This window comes from Diabrotica virgifera, chromosome 3 (assembly GCF_917563875.1).
Source record: "Diabrotica virgifera virgifera chromosome 3, PGI_DIABVI_V3a".
Taxonomy (NCBI): domain Eukaryota; kingdom Metazoa; phylum Arthropoda; class Insecta; order Coleoptera; family Chrysomelidae; genus Diabrotica; species Diabrotica virgifera.
Window position 1 is genome coordinate 97,715,825 of NC_065445.1, and position 27,175 is coordinate 97,742,999.

Here is a 27,175-nt window from a genome sequence, read left to right on the forward strand (position 1 = left end):
GAACATATAATCTGCAACTGTAGGTTAATTGTTTGCTAACATCACAACTTAAAACAAATCTTTTTAGAATCTGAGCAGGTAAAAAAGGTAGCTCAGAAACCCACATTTTTTTAAGAAATCTAGATCTTTTGGACCTATACATAGATGAAATTAAATCAGACTATTAATATAATTTATCGGAATAAAATATTGTAAAATTCAAAATTTTAATCAATTCTGAGCCAAGTTTTATTTTTAACACACATTCTACACATTACAAAAATTTCATGTGATTATAGCATATCTGCAGAATAATTTTCTACTAAAAATTGTTTACATAGTACTTAATTCTAACTGAAATAGTTCCATAAAATAATAATTTTATTCATTATTGTACACACGACCCCTTGTTAATTTTTTACGTGTGCTACTGTACTAGTTGGAAGATTTACATCCGTGACAGGAATCAGGGAAGGACTGTGCAATGTTGCCAGTTTTACGAAATGTGTGGGTACTTGGATAAATGTAAACTAAAATTCTGCTCATAAAATTTAGAGTCGATTATTGAATTTTGAAATATAGAAAATGATAATATGATTAATATAGAAAATGTATGAGCTTTTATTAATATTTGTAGGTCATAAAATTTAATAATTACACTTATTAATACATTGGTGAACATGTGTTAACCTTCATCTCGGTTATTGACTATGTTATCCAATTTCAAGATGTGGCTTGGGCTACGTGACAAGTCTCGTGCCGTTTTCCTATGAGGATTCCCGTTGTAAATAATTTTTTTGCGCTCTTTCCGCGGATTGTTTACACATAGTATTTGCTTATCTCAATTTATATTTTTAACCAAGTAATTATTGATATTTCAATTTCTAATCTTCCTGAAAATAAAACTTAAATCAATATTTACTTGAACGAATTCGAAATGACCTAAAACAGAAATAAATAGATGCATATAATAAAAGTCATTTTATTTTAAAGAATTGTTACAGATAACAGACGCCGACTTGTACATGAACAAACATAATGTCACTCATCTAACAGCATCTTTTTGTTAGGTATAACTCTTTTATGATACTAATCCCTACTTGATCTCCTTCCTTCATCGTTGTTTACGTTTTGGGTTCAACTCACTTCATTAGTTATTTCGTCTTTGTTCCAAAGTAAAGGGAATCATGTAGGTCAGTGTTTCCCAAAGTGTGGGTCGCGACCCCCTGGGGGTCGCAATGAGGTACTAGGGGGGTCGCCGGAAATTTCCAAAATAAGACAAAAACACTACTTTGTTAAATCATGTATTTTTATTTTAATAAAGCCGTAAATAAAAATTAACAATTAATTATCAAACGAAACATAAAACAAAATATTAAAAGTCCTTAAAAGTAAAAGAAAAAAATAAAGTCAAATATTACAATGTAAATGAGACCCATGCGCCTGTTTTTTTGAAACTAGTCTTTCAAATCTAGGCTGTGTATTTGAGACACACACAATTATATCGTTTTCAAGTACGAGACGATTTCTCACTTTTGTTTTAATGGCAGTCATAGACGAGAAACTTAACTCACATAAATATGATGTTACAAATGGAACCAAACATTTTACAGCTTCATTCGCCAACTGAGGGTATTCCTGCATCTTTTTGGTCCAAAATTCGTCCGGGTTCTGGGAAAAAAATTGGAGCTTCAACATTCCATCACTTGATATTTCAATACGTTGTTCTTTCATGTTTATTGGTATTTCAGCATGTTGAAAGGAATCGGCTAAAAACGGATTCAGTATCCATCTGCAACTGTCGTAACTGTTTTGAATTTCTTCGGGGAAATAATCACAGAGCTGTTGTTTTAAATTAAGCAAACTAACTTGCATGCCTGCATAAACTTGTTCAAAATTTGTAGCACTGTAACATACATTTTCTATAATTTCCTGAACGCACTGGAATGAATCGAGCTGCTTTTTGCCAAGTGAAGTTGACCATAAATCGATTTTTCTTATAAACCCCTTAATTTTATCTTCGCTGTAATTATATTAATGTCGCGACCTTGCAAATTACTGTTCAAAATATTTAATTGTTCGAATATATCAGCAAGGAAATCTAGTTTCAAAAGCCAAATAGGATCGGAAAATTGATTTTCATATGGGGACTTCTCATCTTTCAAATACATTAAAAGCTCTGCTCTTAAGTCAAATACTCTTTTTAAGACGTTGCCCCTTGAAAGCCACCTTACTTCGGTGTGATAAAGAAGATTTTGAAATATAGCACCCATATCTTCGCAGATTTTTCGAAAAATACGGGTCTGTAAAGCTTTTCCTTTAATGGAATTTACAACTTTAATGATGGATTTCATAACACAGTCCATTTCAGGAGGTAAAGCTTTTGACGCCAGAGCTTCTCGATGTAAAAAACAATGTCTCCATGTGGCATTAGGCATTATTTCTTGTAATCTGACGACAAGACCAGATTGATGTCCTGTCATAGCTTTAGCGCCATCTGTGCATATAGCAATACATTTTCCCCAGTCAATAACATATTTACTTGTGCGTTTCACAAAACTGTCGAATAAACATTTTCCAGTGGTATTGGTCTCCAATGGGGAACAAAATAAAATATCTTCTTGAATGCCATTATTTGTATCATATCTTACAAACGTAATAAATTGGGCACAGTTAGATATATCCGTGGATTCGTCCATTTGAAGAGAGAAGTACGTGCATTTATTAAGATTTTCCACAACTTGCGCTTGAATATCTTCTGCCATATCACTAATTCTTCTTTGGATAGTATTATTTGACAGAGGTATTGTTTTTAAATTTGCAGACTCTTTTTCACCAATCATTATATGTACCATTTCAACAGCTGCTGGCAAAATCAGATTTTCAGCAATTGTGTGCGGATTACTAGTTTTGGCAACGCGATAAGCAACTTTATAACTTGCTAATAATGCTTTTTCGTTAGTAGTGGTTGCCAATTGAAAAGTATCTTGCTGTTTGTGAAGGACGTTCAGCTTTCTTTCAAAGAATTCTACGGGTTTGTCTTTTTTATCTGGATGTTTGCTATTTAAATGTCGAAGTAACTTTGATGGCTTCATGCTTTCGTTTGACAATACTTCTCCACAAATAACACATTGTGGTTTATTGGAAATAATGGTAAAACCATATTTAAGATATTCATCACTGTAAAGTCTGTTTTTCTTTTTATTACTGCCACTTTCAGACGTAGATGGTTCTGCACTTCTTTTTAAAAACTTATCCATAATTTGTAATTTATCGTAGACGTAAATACGTAAACGGGAATACGTAAGTCGCAAAATATTTACTCATTACTTAATACCGTTGCATTCGCCACAACGTGCTGTTTCGAACTGAGGTCTCATTGCACATCGCCGCTTATATAAAGCCAAAACGAGGCTACGAGAACGTTCCAGAGTGCCATCTAGTAGCGAAGTAAGAAGTAGAGCCTTCGCGAATATCATGGAAAAGTATTGTGATGTAGACACAAAGATGTCGCGGTGTACAATGTGCAGTCGACTTTATATTATTTATTTTTATTGTAAATGCTAGTCTGGCAGAAGTACTACTAGTGTACTAGTGGGACAGATCGCAATTATTAAAATAATTGTTTAATTTTTTAAATGTATTTAGTTTGAATTTAAACAGTAAAGTAAAATAAAATTTGAGAAACCATCAGTTGTAAATTAGGCACGCTATTTTTGTCGCTATTTTGGTTTGGGTGATGAGTAGGGGGTCGTGAACAATTTTTTTAACAAAAAGGGGTCGCGCTTTAGATAAGTTTGGGAAACACTGATGTAGGTAGTCAATCATGCATTTTCGAAAATTGTGAATTCGTTCATTGACGACTTCTTCTTCTTAGGGTGCCTGTCCGTTCCGAACGTTGGCGATCATTCTGGCTATGATGACGTTGTTGGTTGCTATACGGAATAGTTGTGTTGAGGTCTTTCTATACCAGCAAGCCAGGATATTGATCCTGGGGACCTTTTTCCTTCAATTTTACATTGTAAAAATTCATTGGAGTAGCTCGTATCTGCCTTGATTTCTCATTATATGTCCAAAGTACTACAGCTTACGGCCCTTAAGTCGCGTTTACATGATGGCAATTGGCGAGACAATTGTCAGAAGACAACTGACTGGCATGAAATTATTGTCTTCGTGTAAATACTTCAGGCCAATTGCCTTGCCAAATGCCCTCACAATTGGCCCAAAATTCAGTTGTCTTCGGGAGTAGACTGAGGACAATGAGCTGCGCCCAGTGAGCCCCCCACCACTCGAAATCTCAATTGTCGCGACAATTGGCGCCGTGTGAACGGTGTAAGCCAGTAGTGCTGTCTTGTTTTTTGCCAGTTCCCTCTAGATGACGAACAGTCGGCCATTTTTTAGCTGTCTACTGCCATGGCAATAGTTGGCCCCGTCTAAACATCTTTTCTTTCAACTGGACTGGCCTCCGACAATCCGCAACCACGTGATGACAATTGTCCAATGACAATTGCCTCGCCAATTGCCATCGTGTAAACGCGACTTTATGGTTGACTAAATCTGCGGTTGTGTTCATCCTCCGTAGTACTTCTTCATTGGTGATTTTGTCTGTCCATGATATCTCCAGGATCCTTCTGTACAACCATAGATCAAAAGCCTGAAGTTTCGATAGAGTTTCTGCCTTCAATGTCCACGTTTCTACTCCGTATAGAAGCACTGAGTACACGTAACATGTGAGGAGCCTTATTTTTTTTTTTAGAGTGCGGTCATGGTCATGGCTCTTGAACACAGAGTTCATAGTCAAGAATGCACTTTTTGCTTTTCCGATGCGACATCTAATCTCTTGAGTATTGTCCCACGACTCATTGATTATAGTTCCCAAATAGTTGTATGGGCTATTCCACGAACATACGCCTGTTATGGATTATTTCGACAACGAATATTTTACTGTGCAACATAAGAAGGACAAAAGTAAATGGTGCTAATAATTATTCCAATAAACAACAATGTAATTTGCAATTTACTTTCGTTCTTCTTATTTTGCATAGTAAAATATTCGTTGTCGAAGTAATCCAAAACAGGCATATGTTCGTGGAATAGGGTATATTGTGAGACACGTTCAATTCTCATTTGGTTCACATACCGATTTGCTCCAGTTATGTTTAGCTTGCTGATGATCATTAGCTTGGTTTTGCTGGTGTTTATATCTAATCCATATGTTCTACCTGTTTCCGTTAATTTATTCATTAAGTTTTGCAGCCCTTCTATGGTATAGAAAACACTATTGTATCATCTGCATACCGCAGGTTACTGAGCTTGACTCCATTTATTGAGATGCCTTCATCAATATCTTTTAGAGCCTCTTCGTTGGCGACGTGTAAGAAAAATTGTTTCCTTGCTTCACTTTTCTGAGAACTTTTCACATTATACTCTTTCTGTTTGTACTAGCTTCTTCCATTTTTATTGATTTAAACAATATTTAATATTTATCAAAAGCAATATATCGTTAAAACACAAAGGCACCTGTATACAACACACAAAATGTACTTATAACTCTGAGGAAACTAGATATTATATTGACCATATAAGCATTCCTTCTCCTCTTCTGACAAGCTTTCTGGTAAAAGTCAAGAGGATTTTAAAACAATTGGCATAAGAGGATGAAGAGGGACCATTTAATAGGAACGAATGGAAAGTCGTGCCAAGGTCAACGAAGAGCTGTAAAGCCATGATGATGATGACAAGAGACAAGAATGTTGCATTGAATGTAGATATGTTTAGTTCATGTTGTTGTTGAAGCGTTGCTGTTGTTGTTAAATGTTTTATTTTCCCCAGGTCAGATGACACTAACCTTATTGGTTAAGATCAAAGGTTTGCTGCAAATGATCTATTTACTGGGTTAAGCTCGGATTTTTTTAGCATTGTTGATGGGAGGAAATAAATTTAAAATTGACCTAAAACAAAACATCCTGACAATATGCTCATCAGCTTAAATTTGTTAATGAATTAGGCGATGTGATAATTTTTTTTTGCAAAATATTTATAGAAAAAAAAGAAGTTGAAATAAAGCGTGGTCAATTTTTGTTAGTAAAACCAAATTGACTAATTGTCTAACTATTTTTATAGTTTGCTAATCAGATCATCATCTAATAATTTTAGGTTTTTATTGTTTTTTTTTTGTTTAAATGGAGTAATTAGTAAGAAAACTGCGTCAATTACTGATTAATAAGAGAATGCTAATTAAGTATTATTATTTAAAATTATTGTTAATACATAGTTATTTTTGACAAAAATTTTAATTTTAATAGCCATTGCGAATGTATACAAAATAATTAAAATTGTTGCGTGTCCTTTTATCTGTAGAACATATGGGTCATATATGTCCCATTGGTATTAAATAAAATTTAATCACCATTTAATGGTGATAATAAAATTCCATCGTAAAGAAAAACCTTCCCCATTTCTTCCTCGGCTTCATTTCAGAAATATTTGATAGCTTAACAATTTCTTCCTATTGTGTTAAAAAAGTCTTGACATAGTCAGTCTGGAACCAATTAATATGAATGGGATAAATACGAGAAGGTGGTTAGTTACCATATTATCACTTATTCAGCTATTAATTAAAATTCGGTGGGACATAGGGTGTTTGGTAAAGAATGGGCCATAGGTTAACCGTAAATTCCTGAAGTTAAAATAGATGGATTTAAGCTAACTTACCTTAGTACGAAAGTTGATAGTAACCGAAATACAGGGTGTCAAAGTTAAACTTTTATTTTATTTATTTTTTAATATTTCCTGACAGGCATGAAACAACAACACGAAATTTGGTAAGTGGTGCTGGTAGTGTACACCCTACCAAATTATGTTAAACGTTTCTGGCTACTACCAGAGGCGTACGACGGGGGAACGTGAATGGTTAACCCTTCTCAAATTCTACGCCACTGGCGGAATTTCTATTTTAGTGCAATTTTTGGATTCTCCAATACTTTCTATGTAAATAACATAGCCTTCATTCGTAACGATAAAGCGATTCGTTTTCGAGTTATTTGAACCTAAAGACGAAGGAGCATAATACATTAATCAAAATAACTGCATTTTCATTTTTAACTTCAAATATATTGAAAACTAATCACTTTATTGGTACGAATGAAGATTACTAATTGCATAGAAACTATTGGAAAATCTAAAAATTATGCTAAAATAGCAGTTACGTCAGTGGCGTAGTATTTGGGAAGGGTCAACCTCTTCACTTTCCCCTGTCGTACGCCTCTGGTATTAACCAGAAAAGATTATTTAACATAATTTAGTAGGATGTACAGTACCTACACTCTCTGCCAAGTATCATAAGGATATATCAAAAAGTTATAAAGTACCATAAAGTTTTAAATAAGAAATAAATTATTTAAAAAAAATAATACTTTCAAACAATTTGACATATCCGTGTCATACTTGGCAGAAAGTGTAGGTACTGTACACCCTACTAAATTATGTTAAATAATCGTTGCTGGTTAATGCCAGAGGCGTACTATAGGGGAAAGTGGAGGGTTGATATTTCCCAAATTCTACGCCACTGACGTAACTGCTATTTTAGCATAATTTTTAGATTCTCCAATACTTTCTATGCAATTAATATACTCTTCATTCGTAACGATAAAGTCATTAGTTTTCGAGATATTTGAAGTTAAAAATGAGAATGCAGTTATTTTGAATTATGTATTATCGTTTTTAGCTTCAAATATCTCGAAAACTAATCGCTTTATCGATACGAATGAAGAGTATATTATTTACATAGAAAGTATTGGAGAATCCAAAAATTGCACTAGAATAGAAATTCCGCCAGTGGCGTAGAAATTGGGAAGGGTCAACCATTCACGTTGCCCCGCCAGCAATGTTTGTTTAACATAATTTAGTAGGGTGTACAGTACCAGCACCACGTACCAAATTTCGTGTTGTTGTTCCATGCCTGTCAGGAAATATTCAAAAAATATAAAAAAAAATTTTACCTTTGACACCCTGTATTTCGGTTATTATCAACTTTCGTACTAAGGTAAGTTAGCTTAAATCCACCTATTTTAACTTCAGGAATTTATACGGTTAACCTATGGCCCATTCTTTACCAAACACCCTGTATGTTCCCACAATAATGAAAGACTAAGTTTTCACTCTAATGGCACATAACATATCCCACCAAAATGAAAACAATGGGAAACTTCTCTGGTTACACCTCCGAGGCTTCTACAATTTGCAAGCCATACGGATGCTGAGACTAAGGAAGATGAGGGAATTCTACAATTTAAAATTCACGTCACATCTGCTCAGCGCGGTAAAGTTCCAACGAGACTGGTTCCCTTCATACTCCACACAGAGTAAATGTAAATCAAAAATGAATAACCATTTTCAATTTCGTTGCAAAACGAAAATACAGCCGAACCATATTCCGGTCCAATCAGAGAGTGCTGCAAGCACCTCTACCGGTTTCGAAACTTATTAGTCTCTCATCAGGAGGCACATATGCTGCTCTCCCTGATCCAACCAAAACAAACCCCAGCGTGCAGTCCCGAATTGCAACGAACGAAATGGCATAGATGCCCTAGCGGCAACTGCTAGCAAAAGACTAAGTTTTCACTCTAATGGCACATAACATATCCCACCAGAATGAAAACAATGGGAACCTTCTCTGGTTACACCTCCGAGGCTTCTACAATTTGCAAGCCATACGGATGCTGAGACTAAGGAAGATGAGGGAATTCTACAATTTACAATTCACGTCACATCTACCACAGCTATTTCTCAGTCGGAATTATTTTTATATTATTAGTTGGTTTGATTTAGATGAGCATGAGACATGACAGTTCAAATAAAACACTAGATAACTATAGAGAATATAATGTCAACAAAATTTTAAGTCCCTTTTTACATACAAATATTAATTTTGATTTCAATAGTTTATAAGAACAAAAGTAAGTAATTAATTAAAAAAAAATAAACCAGAACCAGCTGTTTCCTTCACATAAATATAAAAATCATTGTATTTTAGTCCCCTTTTTAGACCCCTTAACCCAATCTAAATTGTACCTTGTTCTTTCTTGTTTTCTCCCATAAAATAAAATAAAATCTATTACCGTCCTTATTTCCTTCAATAAAAAAAAATCATTTGCCTGGATAAACACACTGCAATCTTCCTTAAATTTTGTCAAAATGTCACGTCAAATATCGAACTTCTAAATAAATCTGCCAAATTTATTATTTCCAATATACTGAATAAATGTAAAACTGGTAAATAAATGTACTTCTATTACTTCTTTAAACAGGATCGATAAATACATACAATTTTGTACTACCGGAACACCCTAGCAAAAGAAAAAGAAAATAAAAATAACTGAACTAACTTCTTAAAACTGAGAACCAATAAACTGAACAAAAATGACTTCAGCTTACCTTTAACATACAAAAGGGTCTATTACACGACTCTCAGCCTGGCCATCAATAAACATCGAATTAATCTCTAGAGGATTTTCCAAGACAAATCTTTACGTGCCCCAAATTTCCAGCACACCAACGGATACCTCAATAAGAGAATTCCCAGTACATCCCACCAAAGGATTGAAAAAGTACCATTTCAATTAAAAAAACTGGGAATCCAAATCGACGACCAGGCTTCAAGTGCTTTCTCAAAAATGTTTATTGAAAAGAATGAACGTTGTTGATTTTCTAACAAGGCGTTCAAAACAAAAAACTCTACAACAAAAATCTTCTCTCACTGACTCACACAAAAAGCATATACATCCAAACATACAAATTATACATCCTCCAAGGACAAAATAATCGGTTATAAACAACCAAAACTCAACAAACGTTACTACTAAATTTTCAACCGTAATAACTCCACCTTTCCTTCCGGAAAGAAAATGTAAGTTTCTTTGAATTGAATCCCAAAGAAACTTGTTAAAAATACATACTATGTTACACTATCTACATCAGAATCCGATTCAACGTGGCTATCAGAGTTCTGTGGGTGAGGTTTCAAGTCTTTCACATGCCAGTGACCAATAGACTTACCATTATCATTTATTAATTCATATGTACAATAACCAACCTTACGCTTTACTCTAAAAGGTCCAACAAATCTATCAGCAAACTTAGATGTAAAATAATTAGCTTTATCAGAAAGAACATAGTTCTTTTTCCAAACTAAATCATTTTCCTTAAAATGAACATCCCTTCTTCTTAAATTATATCTTTCTCTGGTGTTATCTGAAGCTTTATCAATCCGCTTCTTAACCCAGTCTCTCAACCTATTCATATTTTTAGAACGATCATACACACGTTGTTTATTTTCTTCATTCCCTATTTTTAGATGATATTCACTTCCATGAGTCATCATCTCACAACCAAAATTAATGAAGTATGGTGTTTGACCTGTCACCTCATGTTTGGCAGTTCTAATAGCACAACCTAGTTCAGGTAAATTAACATCCCACAACCTATGATTATCTTTAACATAAGCCATCAACATGGTTTTCATGATACGATTAATTCGTTCAGTAGGGTTTGGATGAGGGGTAAAATTTGGAGTAAAAAGAAATCTGATTCCAAACTCTTGACAAAAAGATCTTAAAATATTACCTTTGAACTGACTTCCATTATCACATTTTAAGACTCTGGGAACACCAAACAAAAGAAATACATTTTCTTTTAAAATTTTACTTATAGAAGTGGCAGTTGCCTTTCTCAGAGGGAATAAAAGAGGAAATTTACTGAACTTATCAGTAACTACCAAAATCCAAGTATTACCAGCTGAACTTCTGGGCAATGGTCCAAATAAGTCCATACTGATGATCTCCCAAGGTTTTGTGGGTTCGACAGCCTGTCCCATATGTCCTGCAGGACTTTTCTGTTCAGGCTTCGTCCTTAAACAAACCTCACATTTCCTTATACACACACCGGCAAAATTAGCCGAACACGTTAAAAATGGCACATGTTTGATGTCTCGTATTTCATAAACCAGTGGTCCGATTTGAGTGATTCTTTTAGTATATCATAGCCTTATTATTTAAAAATATCGTTATAATAATATTGTTGCTAGACAGGTAAATACCATTTTATACCGGGTGTACCAATCATACTGTGTTTTTTTCTTAAAGTTCGGAACACCCTGTGGAATATTCTAGCACATGTAAAATATTAGAATTTATACTCGATTGTAGACTTAGACTTGCTTAATATTTTCCTTTTCGATTCATTTACTTGTGGGAGATAATAAAAAAGTTATGTGCGTTAACAACTATCCATGTTCTTCATCAATAAATCCTCGTAGTAGGGGAGGAAAGTATACTAAATTTGCAGTTACTCGAGCGTTATGGGGACCTATTGGATTGTGAAGAGTATGTGCTAAAATCAGAAAAAGGGTAAGTTAAGTTTTCCATAAAGTGGGGGACATCATCATTTTTCTCCGATTATAGCGCTATCTATCCATAATTCGAAAAAATATGTCGAAAAAAAGTTGCTTATTTTTAAGTAAAGAATCCAAATCTGCAATAAAAATTGGGGGCTCCTATTTAAGATTTTAAATTAAATCCCCCACCCCACCTCCGTGGGGGCTCGTGACACCCTACGTAGAGGGGTGGGGGGTAAATTAAAAATTATAAATACGAACCCTGCGATATTTTGCGAAATGAACATCAGATCGTAAAATTGCAAAATACACCTATTCAATATTTTTCAAAAATCTACCGAATGGCACCAAACACGACCCCCCACGGAGGTGGGGTGGGGGGTTACATTAAAATATTAAATAGGAGCCCCCAATTTTTATTGCAGATTTGGATCCTTGACGTAAAAATAACAACTTTTATTCGAAACATTTTTTCCTATTATGGGTAAATGGCGCTATAATCGGAAAAAACGATTGGTGGAAATGGAAAATTAAATTGAAAAATTAAGAACCCCACACTTTATGGAAAACTTAACTTAACTTTTTTTGGTTGTAGCACCCACTCTTCATAATCCACTCCAGGTTCCAAGAACGCTCGCGTAATTGCAAATTTAGCATACTTTCTCCCCTACTATGAGGATTTATTGATAAAAAACATGGTTAGTTGTTAAAGCATATAACTTTTTTATTTTCCAACATAAGCAGATGAATCAAAAAAGATAATGTTAAGAAAGCATAATTCTACAATCGAGTTTTAATTTTAATATTTTATATATGCTGAAATATTCCACAGGGTGTTCCGAACTTTAAGAAAAAAACACAGTATGCTTGTTACACCCGGTATAAAATGACATTTACCTGTCTAGCAACAATATTATTACACCGATATTCTTAAATAATAAGGCTATAACATACTAAAAGAATCACTCAAATCGGACCACTTGTTTATGAAATACGAGACATCAAACATGTCCCATTTTTAACGTGTTCGGCTAATTTTGCCGGTGTGTGTATATTTCGTAATGTCCATTTTCATAAAAGGCCAATAGAAAAGGCGAGATACACGATGAAATGTTTTGTAGATACCTAAATGACCTGAAACACAAGAATCATGACACCTCTGAAGTATCTTATCTCGAAAATCTTTTGGAACTACAAGTTTCCAATATTCACAATCATCTCTTAAACTCGGAAAATCTTGATCAATATATTTATACAACTTATTATTTGCTAGTCTCCATCTGACAAATTTTAAAGGATTTTTATTTACATTATTACACATTTTCTTATACCATTTATCACTGGTAGAAGAAAAATCATATTCGTCACATTCGGGGTTTATTGCTTGAACATTACTTATTTCTACAGAATTTATCATATGTACACTATCAACAGGTAGTTCTAAAGCTCGCGAAAGGGTGTCAGGAACTATGTGATCCTTACCTTTGCGATGCAGTACTTCATAGTCAAACTGTTGCAGACGTAAGGCCCATCTACCAAGTCGTCCTTGAGGGTCCTTCAAATTGTCCAACCATAACAACGAGTAGCAATCAGTGATTACGTAGAACTTATAACCATCTAGATAAGCTCGTAAAGTTTCACACGCCCACAAAACACAGAGGCATTCACGCTCAACACTGCTATAGTTTCTCTCGGCTCTATTTAGAGTTCTAGACAAATAACAAATTGCATGTTCAGTTTCATCATACTTTTGAGTAAGGACAGCTCCAAGACCATACGCTGACGCATCAGTTTGTACGTAAAAAGGTTTGTCAAAATTAGGACTAGACAAAATAGGTGCTGAGACAAGAGCGTCTTTAATACTCTGAAAAGCTTCCTCACAAGCTTTGTCCCAAACGAACTTCTTGTTCTTTTGTAATAATCTACACAAAGGTGAAATAAGATCTGAATAACTATTTACAAACTTACGATACCATCCTATAACTCCAAGGACTCTTCTGACTTCAGTGACATTGGTGGGTCGTGGAAGATTCACAATGGCCTCTACTTTTGCCGGATCTACAGACAGACCACTAGAGTTAACAACATAACCCAAGTATTTAAGTTCTGACACACAGAAAGAACATTTTTCTTTATTAAGGGTCAAATTGGCTTTTTTCAATCTGGCAAAGATTTCTGTCAAGACTTCGACATGTTTATCGTAAGTTGACGTAGCCAGACATATATCATCTAAGTACACAAAAACATACTCAGAGAGTTCAGGACCTAATAGATTATCTACTAATCTTTGAAACGTAGCTGGAGCGTTGTGCAATCCGAAAGGCATACGACAATACTGGAAAAGTCCACGCCCTGGCACAGTAAACGCCGTGTACTGCTTGCTCTCTTCAGTAAGACCCACCTGCCAATAGGCACTCTTAATGTCCATTGTTGACAAATATCTAGCTCCACCTAACTTACTTAAAATGCTATTTATATAGGGTAAAGGATAAGCATCACGCTCAGTAACACGATTTACTTTCCTAAAATCAACGCAAAAACGCCATTCCCCATTCTTTTTAGGTACCAGCAACACTGGTGAAGACCATCCGCTGTGTGACTGTTCGACAACACCAAGCTTCAGCATTTTGTCCAGCTCCTTGTTGATCATATCCTGCTTAATTGGTGATACCGGATAAAACCTCTGCTTGATTGGTTCTTGTTGACTAACTACAATTTTGTGTTGAACTACATTAGTACAAGTTAATTTGTCTGGGTCGATACTAGAAAAATAAGAATCAACGAGTTCGTTAAGCTGTTTACGTTGCTCTGGTAGAAGTTCAGATTCCGATTGTATCGAATTAACCACTGGAACACTCATAACTTCCGAAGAGAAAAACCACTCTCCTTTTAGTAAATCTGGTACAATACCCATTCGCACTCAGAAATCTACACCTAGTACTAAAGAGTGTCTACACTGTGGCCAAACGAAAACATCAATTACCTTAACAACTTCACGAAGTTTTATAGGCACCGAAGCTACACCTAATAAAGGACTCTGACTACCATCCGCAACTCTGCAAGACCCATCTGGAACAGTTTTTAAATGTACACCTAAACTACGTAAAATCTCCCATGTAGGCATATTTACAAAAACTTTATTGGCTCCACAATCCAATAAACCGAATACTGTCTTACCTAAGATATCAACTTCTACATAAGGACATTCACTGTCATTACTCTGTGCTAAAATATAATCTAAAACTAACTTAAATGAATAAAAATTATCACTACCTTCTTCCTTTTCGACCTTTAACTGTCTATTCCGATTCGAGATAAAATTATTGCTACGATTCTGTGAATTACATTGAGGACAATTATTTTTAGTAAAACCTTCTTTGTTACAACCAAAGCATCTAAACACACGTTTTGGCCTCTTACAGTCCTTAACCACGTGACTATACTCATTACAGCGCCAGCATTTAGGTACAAACGTCTCTACTTCTTGTACAACGTGATGAGAAGAATTCGCTCTACTACTAGAAGAAGGCTTAAACGACTCAATATTAATTCGAGTTTTCTCAATTTTTCGACACAAGTCAATTAAATCAAAAGGAGTCTTTACTTCGACTAAAGTTAATCTTTCCTGATAAAAAGGTAAAATGTTTTTAAGTAACACCTGCATTTTTAAACTGTCCGGAACTGGTGTTGGCATTTGTTCGAACTTACTGGTCATCTTGGCAACAAACATACCAATAGATTCGTTAGATTCCTGAGTAGTATGAAGAATATCCTGCCAGATCTCATCTGCAGAAAGGGTAAATTCTTCCTTCATTAAGCTCACTAAACTATCCCAGTTGCTAGCATAGTTCCTATACAATTTATAAAAACCTAAAGCGTTACCAGTAAATAAATCTCTAGCACAAGAAAATAACTGAATTTTATTTACATTACGTGACCTACAATACTCCTCAACTTCTTCAAGAAAAACAGAAAAATTTTGTGGTTTACCAGAATACTTAATTCCCCACTTATATACAGGTTCTGAAGGAAAGTCACTATTAGATGGCAAGAAAACAATGGGATTAACTGTTGAATTCGAAGTTTGATTTGTTTGGTTACTCACATTCGGTGCAGAAATATTTCGAGTAGGGGTAGAATTACCATTAGGGTCATTTAAATTAAGACCTGATAAATCAATATGATGATAAAAATTAGGATCAGTAGGCATCTCTACAGAAACAACATTACTAGTTTTCAAAACATTAGACTTAGTAGTATATTCACCTATCAAATCCATCAATTTCTTTAACAATGCAGAACGCTTTGACATTTCATCAGTGTCTGTACTGTGAATACGGTTCAATCTACCTGAAAGATGTGCAAACTTAGTCTCAATCCTTCTTATTTGGTTTGCAGTACCTGTAAAAGCATTAATAATATTCAGAATCTCTTTTAATTTATTTTCACAACTTGTCAACTCAGCAGGAATATCAGGAGGTAAATCAAAGTTAGGGATTTTGCCAAATTTTTCTAAAACAAGGCAACTACGCAAAGTACTCTTTAACTCTTCTACCTTACAATTAGTCAAAATAATACCTCTCATTTGCAACTCAACTTCAAGTTCGTCTTTGACCAAACGGTCAACATCAAGTTTAAACGACATTTTCTTTTAGAGAAATTAAAATACACAAAAAAATAAGACAAGAAAACCTCTACCTCACTTTAAATAAAAGTACATTTAACTTTTGATTATTAATTTTCAACTCCTGTAACTCTACGTAACCTATGTCTTACTTGAACTATCTAAAAAAAAAGAAAAATCTCGGGTGGTTGAAAAGCCCCTTAAGTTGGCCGCCAAAAATGTACCACAGCTATTTCTCAGTCGGAATTATTTTTATATTATTAGTTGGTTTGATTTAGATGAGCATGAGACATGACAGTTCAAATAAAACACTAGATAACTATAGAGAATATAATGTCAACAAAATTTTAAGTCCCTTTTTACATACAAATATTAATTTTGATTTCAATAGTTTATAAGAACAAAAGTAAGTAATTAATTAAAAAAAAAATAAACCAGAACCAGCTGTTTCCTTCACATAAATATAAAAATCATTGTATTTTAGTCCCCTTTTTAGACCCCTTAACCCAATCTAAATTGTACCTTGTTCTTTCTTGTTTTCTCCCATAAAATAAAATAAAATCTATTACCGTCCTTATTTCCTTCAATAAAAAAAAATCATTTGCCTGGATAAACACACTGCAATCTTCCTTAAATTTTGTCAAAATGTCACGTCAAATATCGAACTTCTAAATAAATCTGCCAAATTTATTATTTCCAATATACTGAATAAATGTAAAACTGGTAAATAAATGTACTTCTATTACTTCTTTAAACAGGATCGATAAATACATACAATTTTGTACTACCGGAACACCCTAGCAAAAGAAAAAGAAAATAAAAATAACTGAACTAACTTCTTAAAACTGAGAACCAATAAACTGAACAAAAATGACTTCAGCTTACCTTTAACATACAAAAGGGTCTATTACACGACTCTCAGCCTGGCCATCAATAAACATCGAATTAATCTCTAGAGGATTTTCCAAGACAAATCTTTACGTGCCCCAAATTTCCAGCACACCAACGGATACCTCAATAAGAGAATTCCCAGTACATCCCACCAAAGGATTGAAAAAGTACCATTTCAATTAAAAAAACTGGGAATCCAAATCGACGACCAGGCTTCAAGTGCTTTCTCAAAAATGTTTATTGAAAAGAATGAACGTTGTTGATTTTCTAACAAGGCGTTCAAAACAAAAAACTCTACAACAAAAATCTTCTCTCACTGACTCACACAAAAAGCATATACATCCAAACATACAAATTATACATCCTCCAAGGACAAAATAATCGGTTATAAACAACCAAAACTCAACAAACGTTACTACTAAATTTTCAACCGTAATACATCTGCTCAGCGCGGTAAAGTTCCGACGAGACTGGTTCCCTTCATACTCCACACAGAGTAAATGTAAATCAAAAATGAATAACCATTTTCAATTTCGTTGCAAAACGAAAATACAGCCGAACCATATTCCGGTCCAATCAGAGAGTGCTGCAAGCACCTCTACCGGTTTCGAAACTTATTAGTCTCTCATCAGGAGGCACATATGCTGCTCTCCCTGATCCAACCAAAACAAACCCCAGCGTGCAGTCCCGAATTGCAACGAACGAAATGGCATAGATGCCCTAGCGGCAACTGCTAGCAAAAGACTAAGTTTTCACTCTAATGGCACATAACATATCCCACCAGAATGAAAACAATGGGAACCTTCTCTGGTTACACTTCCGAGGCTTCTACAATTTGCAAGCCATACGGATGCTGAGACTAAGGAAGATGAGGGAATTCTACAATTTACAATTCACGTCACATCTGCTCAGCGCGGTAAAGTTCCAACGAGACTGGTTCCCTTCATACTCCACACAGAGTAAATGTAAATCAAAAATGAATAACCATTTTCAATTTCGTTGCAAAACGAAAATACAGCCGAACCATATTCCGGTCCAATCAGAGAGTGCTGCAAGCACCTCTACCGGTTTCGAAACTTATTAGTCTCTCATCAGGAGGCACATATGCTGCTCTCCCTGATCCAACCAAAACAAACCCCAGCGTGCAGTCCCGAATTGCAACGAACGAAATGGCATAGATGCCCTAGCGGCAACTGCTAGCAAAAGACTAAGTTTTCACTCTAATGGCACATAACATATCCCACCAGAATGAAAACAATGGGAACCTTCTCTGGTTACACCTCCGAGGCTTCTACAATTTGCAAGCCATACGGATGCTGAGACTAAGGAAGATGAGGGAATTCTACAATTTACAATTCACGTCACATCTGCTCAGCGCGGTAAAGTTCCAACGAGACTGGTTCACTTCATACTCCACACAGAGTAAATGTAAATAAAAAATGAATAACCATTTTCAATTTCGTTGCAAAACGAAAATACAGCCGAACCATATTCCGGTCCAATCAGAGAGTGCTGCAAGCACCTCTACCGGTTTCGAAACTTATTAGTCTCTCATCAGGAGGCACATATGCTGCTCTCCCTGATCCAACCAAAACAAACCCCAGCGTGCAGTCCCGAATTGCAACGAACGAAATGGCATAGATGCCCTAGCGGCAACTGCTAGCAAAAGACTAAGTTTTCACTCTAATGGCACATAACATATCCCACCAGAATGAAAACAATGGGAACCTTCTCTGGTTACACCTCCGAGGCTTCTACAATTTGCAAGCCATACGGATGCTGAGACTAAGGAAGATGAGGGAATTCTACAATTTACAATTCACGTCACATCTGCTCAGCGCGGTAAAGTTCCAACGAGACTGGTTCCCTTCATACTCCACACAGAGTAAATGTAAATCAAAAATGAATAACCATTTTCAATTTCGTTGCAAAACGAAAATACAGCCGAACCATATTCCGGTCCAATCAGAGAGTGCTGCAAGCACCTCTACCGGTTTCGAAACTTATTAGTCTCTCATCAGGAGGCACATATGCTGCTCTCCCTGATCCAACCAAAACAAACCCCAGCGTGCAGTCCCGAATTGCAACGAACGAAATGGCATAGATGCCCTAGCGGCAACTGCTAGCAAAAGACTAAGTTTTCACTCTAATGGCACATAACATATCCCACCAGAATGAAAACAATGGGAACCTTCTCTGGTTACACCTCCGAGGCTTCTACAATTTGCAAGCCATACGGATGCTGAGACTAAGGAAGATGAGGGAAGAGGGAGGGAAGTCTTCCTTAATTTCAGCATCCGTATGGCTTGCAAATTGTAGAAGCCTCGGAGGTGTAACCAGAGAAGGTTCCCATTGTTTTCATTCTGGTGGGATATGTTATGTGCCATTAGAGTGAAAACTTAGTCTTTTGCTAGCAGTTGCCGCTAGGGCATCTATGCCATTTCGTTCGTTGCAATTCGGGACTGCACGCTGGGGTTTGTTTTGGTTGGATCAGGGAGAGCAGCATATGTGCCTCCTGATGAGAGAATAATAAGTTTCGAAACCGGTAGAGGTGCTTGCAGCACTCTCTGATTGGACCGGAATATGGTTCGGCTGTATTTTCGTTTTGCAACGAAATTGAAAATGGTTATTCATTTTTGATTTACATTTACTCTGTGTGGAGTATGAAGGGAACCAGTCTCGTTGGAACTTTACCGCGCTGAGCAGATGTGACGTGAATTGTAAATTGTAGAATTCCCTCATCTTCCTTAGTCTCAGCATCCGTATGGCTTGCAAATTGTAGAAGCCTCGGAGGTGTAACCAGAGAAGGTTCCCATTGTTTTCATTCTGGTGGGATATGTTATGTGCCATTAGAGTGAAAACTTAGTCTTTTGCTAGCAGTTGCCGCTAGGGCATCTATGCCATTTCGTTCGTTGCAATTCGGGACTGCACGCTGGGGTTTGTTTTGGTTGGATCGGGGAGAGCAGCATATGTGCCTCCTGATGAGAGACTAATAAGTTTCGAAACCGGTAGAGGTGCTTGCAGCACTCTCTGATTGGACCGGAATATGGTTCGGCTGTATTTTCGTTTTGCAACGAAATTGAAAATGGTTATTCATTTTTGATTTTTAATAATGAAAGAGTTAATCTAAATTACACAATAATTTGTCAATATGTATAAATAATTGGACAAAAATTCTGAATTCTGCAGTGAAAAACTGGTTTTATTATTGCGTTTATCTATTATTATACTACAGCGTTTTTTCATGGTCCATAGATGTATTAAGTATCACTGTGAACCATGGTTTATTTAATTTTAAATAATTGCGTATTTTATATTTTTAATTATATTTTTTTAAACTTGTTTTGAAATTGACCAATTTCGTTGTGAGATTATTATAAATAGTAATTAATTGCTATAGTGATAAAGTATCAACACCATCGTTAATTTCCCGAAACACGTGAATACAAGTCTCGCTACTATCATTGGATAATGCAACTGCAGTTCATAAAAAGTCAGTCAAAATGTTTTTCCCCATATGCAATTTAAAGTTTAGAGTTTTAGTAATATGTATTATTGAAAACATACTTGACTCCTGATAACCTTCTTTTGACTAGATAACCACTCCTACCTAAGAAATCCAAAATAAATTATAAAGTAAAGTAAAGTAAATTAGTAAGTACGTTCTTTAAAGATAAAATATTGCAAAACCTCTAAATTTTAAAGAACCGCTTGGATTGACATGAAATTTCACATACATGTAGGCAACAAGTCAAAGGAAAAAAGTGATATTGTGCCGATGTGTGCTTTTGATCTAGGGGTGAGTTTCGCCCCCTTTTGGTGGTGAAAAATATATGTTCGAAATAAGTCCGGAAATGGATAAAATGACTAATTCTAAGCAACTTTTGTTCTATAAAGTTTTTTCACCAAGTTAATACTTTTCGAGTTATTTGCGAGTGAATATGTTAATTTTTCTACAAAATAACCACGTTTTCAGACAGTTTTTCTCAAATAACTCAAAAAGTAAGTATTTGGTCGGAAAAAATTCTTATCAAAAATATAGCACGTAAAAAAGTGAAAAACATGGTGTATATACTAGGTCACTATACTTAGTAGAAGCAGAGTTATAGCTAATGAAAAATAGGTTCATATTCGTCAAATTCCAAATCGAATATTTTAACGTGCCATAACCAAAAAACGAAGCACTTTTTTGGGGAAAACTTATTTTAACTTTTTTAAAGTGTTTAAAAAATCAAAAGTGCATCAAAAGTAAACAAGTTAGGCTCAAAATAAAGTTGGTCCCTTTTTTTGGTAAGAAATCGGGAAAATCACCCCCTAATTAGCATTTCAAATGAACTAAATTGTTACCACTTTACAAGTTTCTTACTCGCGTATGTATTGATCATATGATCTGTAAGTTTCATCGGTTCAAAGTCCTTATTTTTGAAAGAGCTGTAGTTAAAAGGGCTTGAACGAGTCACTTATCACGAGTGTATGCAAATTTAGAAACACCGAATCTTAACCAGTTTTTGTCTTACAGAAAAACAAAAAAATATAAAATATTCAGAAAAGTAAAGCCGACTTTTTTTATTGTTTAAGATTTTTGGTATCTCTAACAATTTTTAAGTTATTTTGAAAAAAAGTTTTTTTTTCAATTTTCAATTTTCGTTTTAAGTTTTTTTACTGTTCCGTAATATGTAATTATAAATTATTCTATTAATCTTAGCGCTATCTACACGATAATTGTGAAAGTATCCGAAGAAATTCATATTTTATCAATAGAACGTCAAAATGATTAGCAAAATCTTAAAAAAATCGATTACAATTTAATTACTTTTTTGCATTGTAAATATTAAGCGATAACAATTAAATAATAAATTTAAAAATTACCGGTGAAAGTTGAATTAGTAATCCGCTAGGAGCGCCACCAACGAAGCTCAGAGCGTATAAAATTTGACGTTATCAAATAAATATAATGTCAAATGTAAGCTTTGCTTTAAAATTTTGGTGCAGAATTACAGCTACATTTGATAAATTCTTTTAATATAATTAGTGATTAATAAATACATAAACAATTTATAAAAAAATTCAATAACATATTTTCTTTTTGTCATTTTATTCACTTTGGCGGAAACTTATATTGTAACACATATATTGTAAAAATAAATGGCAAAATACAATACACTTACCATAAAATTTCAAGCTCCAATATTAAATTAGTTGTGAAAAAACTGTTTGTGTAATATAAAAAACTTCAAAATGCAAAAATTCGACAAATAAACAGCAAGAAATTCAACAGACTGACAGCCCCAAAAGTAAACAAACCAGAAACGTCACAGATTGTACTTAAAATCTGAAAATATCCCCAAGCGTCTTTTTTTGTACCTATCTCTTCAATGTACTGAGTCTGAGCGTTCATAAAAAATAAAAATGACATGTGTTTTTCTTAATAACAGGCGGTAGCTGGTTTGTCTTTAGTTTCATGCGTGGAAGAGAATGTTAGATAAAAAGTATGTGTTTTATATCAACGTCAGTCTTTATAAAATTGAGTACTATGTACCTTTTGTGATCTCATATGAACCACCTACGGTTTCTTAAATTAAGTGACTGAAAGTTCATATACTATAATGTGTCAAAAGATACTTTTCTTCTTGTCCAAATTTCGTTATTTTGTCTTTTAACTTTAACTTTTGTCTCAAAAAATAATTTTAGGCTGAAATCCTTCCTCATAAAAATAATTCCAATATAACCTTTTTAAAAAGTTACCGCTCTTTGAACGTTATTGTTAGCTTGTTTGTTTACCTAGACTCTGTTTTGGCTCGAAAGTTGTCGGTAGTTCTTTTGTTTGCAAACATAGAAGTTAACTTTAGTCTCATAAAATAAATTTAGGCCGAAATACTTTCTCATAAAAATACCTCCAGTATAACCTTTTTAAAAAGTTACCGATTTTTGAACGTTACTGTTCCATTGTTTACCTAGACTCTGTTTTGGCTCTAAAATTGTTGGTAGTTCTTTTGTTTGCAAACATAGAAGATGATCTCTTAAGAAGAAGCGTCCAGAGATTGTCCCGTTAGATGGAGTCTATGGTAGACCATACAACAAGTCATCGGTATTTTGTTAATTGGACATTTTCCTATAAATATGCCTACTCTTGCTATTCTATTCATTTCCCATTAGAAATTGAGTTGCGAAGATCCGTTTCCACTCGACGTGGAAGAAGTAGCAACATTTTTGTCACAGCCTCTGTTATTGTCAATATTGTCAAATTTAATTTGGGTTCAATATTTAACTGGTGTAACAAGCCAAGTTATTCTAAAATTTAGACCCGTACTCCTTGCTACTCCAGCCTTCCGTTTAATAATAGGAAAAATGAATGATATTATTGACTTAGTTCTAGGAGTAAAGTAGTCCGGGGTTAGTCTGTGTTTATTTAACCTTTAACTACCCGCGCATCAAATTATAACATAACTACACGCGTGGCGTACTTTATACGCCACAAGAAAATACACTTAAAAACAGCGGATTTGTTTACTTTTTTTTTGAAAAAATACACTTAGTTGTTTGTTATAAACCTTATTCGATATCAGTGAATACTTGGAATTCCTTCTCAGTAAGCCAATTGGGATTTATAACTGGAATCATGGAATAACTGGATTCCATGATAAATAAAATTATGTACTAATAAAAAATTTTTTGTAATGTGATTTTTTACAGGAGAAAAAGTATTGTTTATAAAGAAAAATATATTTTGTGCCATAATGACTAAAAAACAATTGAAATATGTACTTATATTACTATTTATTTTAATATAATCGTGGCGTATATTGTCCACCACCGGAAACAACAAATAATAAACTGTCAGTTACGATCTTCCCAGAACGCCGATTAAAACGAAACTAAAACCAAATTGTAAAGCACATTCCAGTGATAGGTTAGAGAGATAAGCAAGATCAAAAATAAAATTTTTAAATATATTTGAAGTAGAATTCTTATATCTGGCGTACAAAATACGTCAGCGCGTGTAGTTAAAGGTTAATAAGAGTGTCAAGTTTTATAAACACGAAAGTAGGCTCGTTTAACTACAAAACATGATATTTCACTGATTTACTTGGATCATTTCTTAAAAGCTTTTTAATAAAACATATACCATTATACAAACGAAGTTTTTGCTTCTCTCTAAGTTAATTAATTTTCGCTCATTTAGCACAGTGGCTGCGTTGCTGCCGAGCCACAAATTTGTGTGATTTCATGGACTATCATTTTTTTTCAATAGCTCTATAGTTCCCGACATACTTTAAATGCAAATGCCAAGAATTACTAAAAATAAATTAATAATTAAAATTTTCTACACACAGCAACCTGTTAATATACAAAAATATTTATACCTTTTGCAAGCTTATTATAAAGTGGATTGTATATGGTTGCCTTGAACTTTTTCAATTAAACACGTGATTTCACAGTGAAAACTACGTTTAGAATAAATATATTTACGCATGTATCTGTATCCATCGCAATTTTATCTATTTAAATTTCTAATGAAACTAATTTAAATCCCCATATTTTAATAGTGTTGTGTTAGGTTTTATTGTCACATTGTTTTATATTTCATCATTTATAATTAGTAAAAAACAGCTATATTTGTTTAAGAAATGTTATTTTATCGTATGCTATCTAAAATATGTCAAAAATGGCTTGTTTTGTAATGTACTCTACGTACTTATGCTACTGTCAATAAAAGATAAATCATATATCTCGACTTGTGTAAACAAGAATCAAACCCTTAAAAGTATATTATCATCCACAAAATACTTACAGCTATATCATATATTTATAATTTATATTACTTATCTCTTTCCTATGTTTTTATTCCGATAGCGGGATAGCGTAAATACATAACAGATCTTACATGTTTCGATATGCCCTACCTCTGATGAGCCTACCTCTGATGAGGTAGGGTATACCGAAACGAATTCATAAGCAGAAAAGTAAACGAATTTGTCTTGAAACTTCACACTTTAAGTGAATAGCTACAAAAATGCCATCTGCTATGATGGTTATGACATCAACAAACACGACTCGAATCATTGCGTTCGAAAATGCAATCACAATGACATACATCGCATATGAATATTTTTTGTTACTACTGTACTTCCTGTTTCACTGGGAATACTCTCAACCTATTTAATTTAAATAAGACACCTCATATATTTGGACACCAGGCTTTAAAAGAACTTGTTATTTCTAATTCATACATAACACATTTGTTAAAATCAGAAATAAATCACTTATCAGTTAAAGCACAGGTAAATTTATTTACTAAGACCAATGAGAATAATAACTTAAAAAATCACTTCAAATGTTCAAAATGCTCGCTATTCAGCTCCTGACAACGTTAAAGCCTGTTATTAAATTTGTAAGTCACTCTTTCCAAGACTTCGAATATTCTTAATTTTTCTTTATCTTTATCTGTGATGTAGTTTCAGATGCATACATAATATGTAACTATTGGTCTGATTGCTATTCTGTATATTTTCAGTGCATTTCTGGATAAGTTCTTGTCCTTCATTAGCTTATTATGATACCTCCAGTATGTTTTGTTGCCTGCTAGTATTTACTCCGTTACTTCTTCACTTCTCTTATTTTTGCCAGTTACAATTACCCCCAAATGTTTAAATTGTTGAACTCTTTCAAAAGTGTAGTTTTCTATCTTGATTTCTCTTGTTTTGTTATCTTCTCTTCTAGAGCAGAGCAGATATTTTGTTTTTTTCTTAGTTCATTTCTAGACCTCTTTTCCGTGCTTCATTTGCCAGGGTTGTTACTGCTTCTTTTAATTTTTCCCTTGTCTCTTTCCATAATAACTATGTCATGCATATGCTACTATTTGTGTTAAGGATTTTTTGCATACTCAAGTTAAGAAGGTGTTACCATACTGAAAATCACAAAAAAGAAGAATGATATAGAACAGCGGTTCTCAATCTGTGGTACATGTACCACTGGTGGTACATTTCATTTTTTTGATCTAGATCACCTAGTTAGATATGTATTTCAGTTAGGTGGTACCAAAAATAATAACAAGTATTTGGTGGTACATGACACAAAAATATTGAGAACCGCTGATATAGAAACATATCTTGCTTTTTTAGTATTGCTTTATTCATATCTTGTTAGCAGTTAAAAGTAATATATTTTTTAATTAGACGAAGGAATTAATCATGTGTACGTCATTAATAAAAATTAATGTAAATATAATATTTTGCCATCGTTACATTGTAATCTTTTCATTGTTTGTTATACATCAATTATTATTAGTATTATCAATATTAAATAAAGATAGTTAAATGAAGAAATACAAACACCACCAGCAAACAAGTTGGTTTGCATACCAATAGATAACATACCAATTGGAATATAATTAATTTTGATGGAATCATATGTTGAAATATATGCATGTCCATTGACGTCACTAATAATTATTTGGATGTAACATGTGACCATGGTCTGTATCTATTAATACATACTGATTAGAACTGTTTACAAAAAAGTAAGTTCAAAAACTCTTTCTCGTTAAACTTTTTATTAGATTTAGATTACGAGGGTTGAGGGTTATGGCATCAATAATGGTGGACCCAATATTTATCGGACGCCAACTGATACACACTGACACGCAAAACTAACCGGACATTAAGTTTATTTTAAGTAAAAACAAATTCCAAAATATTGACTAATGTAACAACAAATAAACATTTATTTTATTCCTAAAAGCAAATTCATAAAATATTTCCAAAATATGGTACCTACTAAAATCGAGTACATACTTATTTCCGTCTCGAGCTTGAATAACAGCTCTCATTCTTGCTTGCATAGACTCAATCAAAGCAGCAGTCTCATTTTGAGGTTTTTGTTTACAATAGTGAACGTCAACGCCGGAAATTCTGAAATGGCATGTGAAGAAGAAGAATAACTAACTAACGTGGAAAGCTAAAATGTAGCAAATTCCATAGATTTAATCTAATATTATTACGTAAAAGTTTCCATTATTATACGTTTAATATTATACGAAAATAATAATATGTAATAATTTTCCGCAACTTGATTTGAATTTAAATATAATTCATATAATTGGTTTGTTTTGATTTTTACAGCAATAAAATTTCAAAACAGTCAATTCCGTGAAAAATGGAAATCCCTCGTGAAAATTATCTTGTGATGATTTTATATGATTTTAAACTGGCCTAATTACACAACAAAGCGTCGTTAGGTTGTATCTTAGTTTTCGTGATAAGCACCAGACCAGATCCACCAACTGTTCA

At 34.0% G+C, this 27,175-nt stretch overlaps 1 protein-coding gene and 1 long non-coding RNA gene across 4 annotated transcripts in view; one reads left to right on the forward strand and one right to left on the reverse strand.

Moving 5' to 3' along the window:
- Positions 1 to 27,175, forward strand: part of LOC126881977 (farnesyl pyrophosphate synthase) — a 140,242-nt gene that overhangs the window by 11,322 nt on the left and 101,745 nt on the right. The window lies entirely within an intron of this gene.
- LOC126881984 (uncharacterized) lies at positions 8,847 to 17,317 on the reverse strand. Of its 2 annotated transcripts, none has more exons than XR_007697070.1 (2): positions 16,881 to 17,317; positions 8,847 to 9,326 (listed from the first exon to the last, which is right to left on the reverse strand). It is a non-coding gene; the product is annotated as an uncharacterized LOC126881984 (long non-coding RNA). The 2 variants fall into 2 exon arrangements; XR_007697069.1 differs by lacking the exon at positions 8,847 to 9,326 and adding an exon at positions 16,312 to 16,792.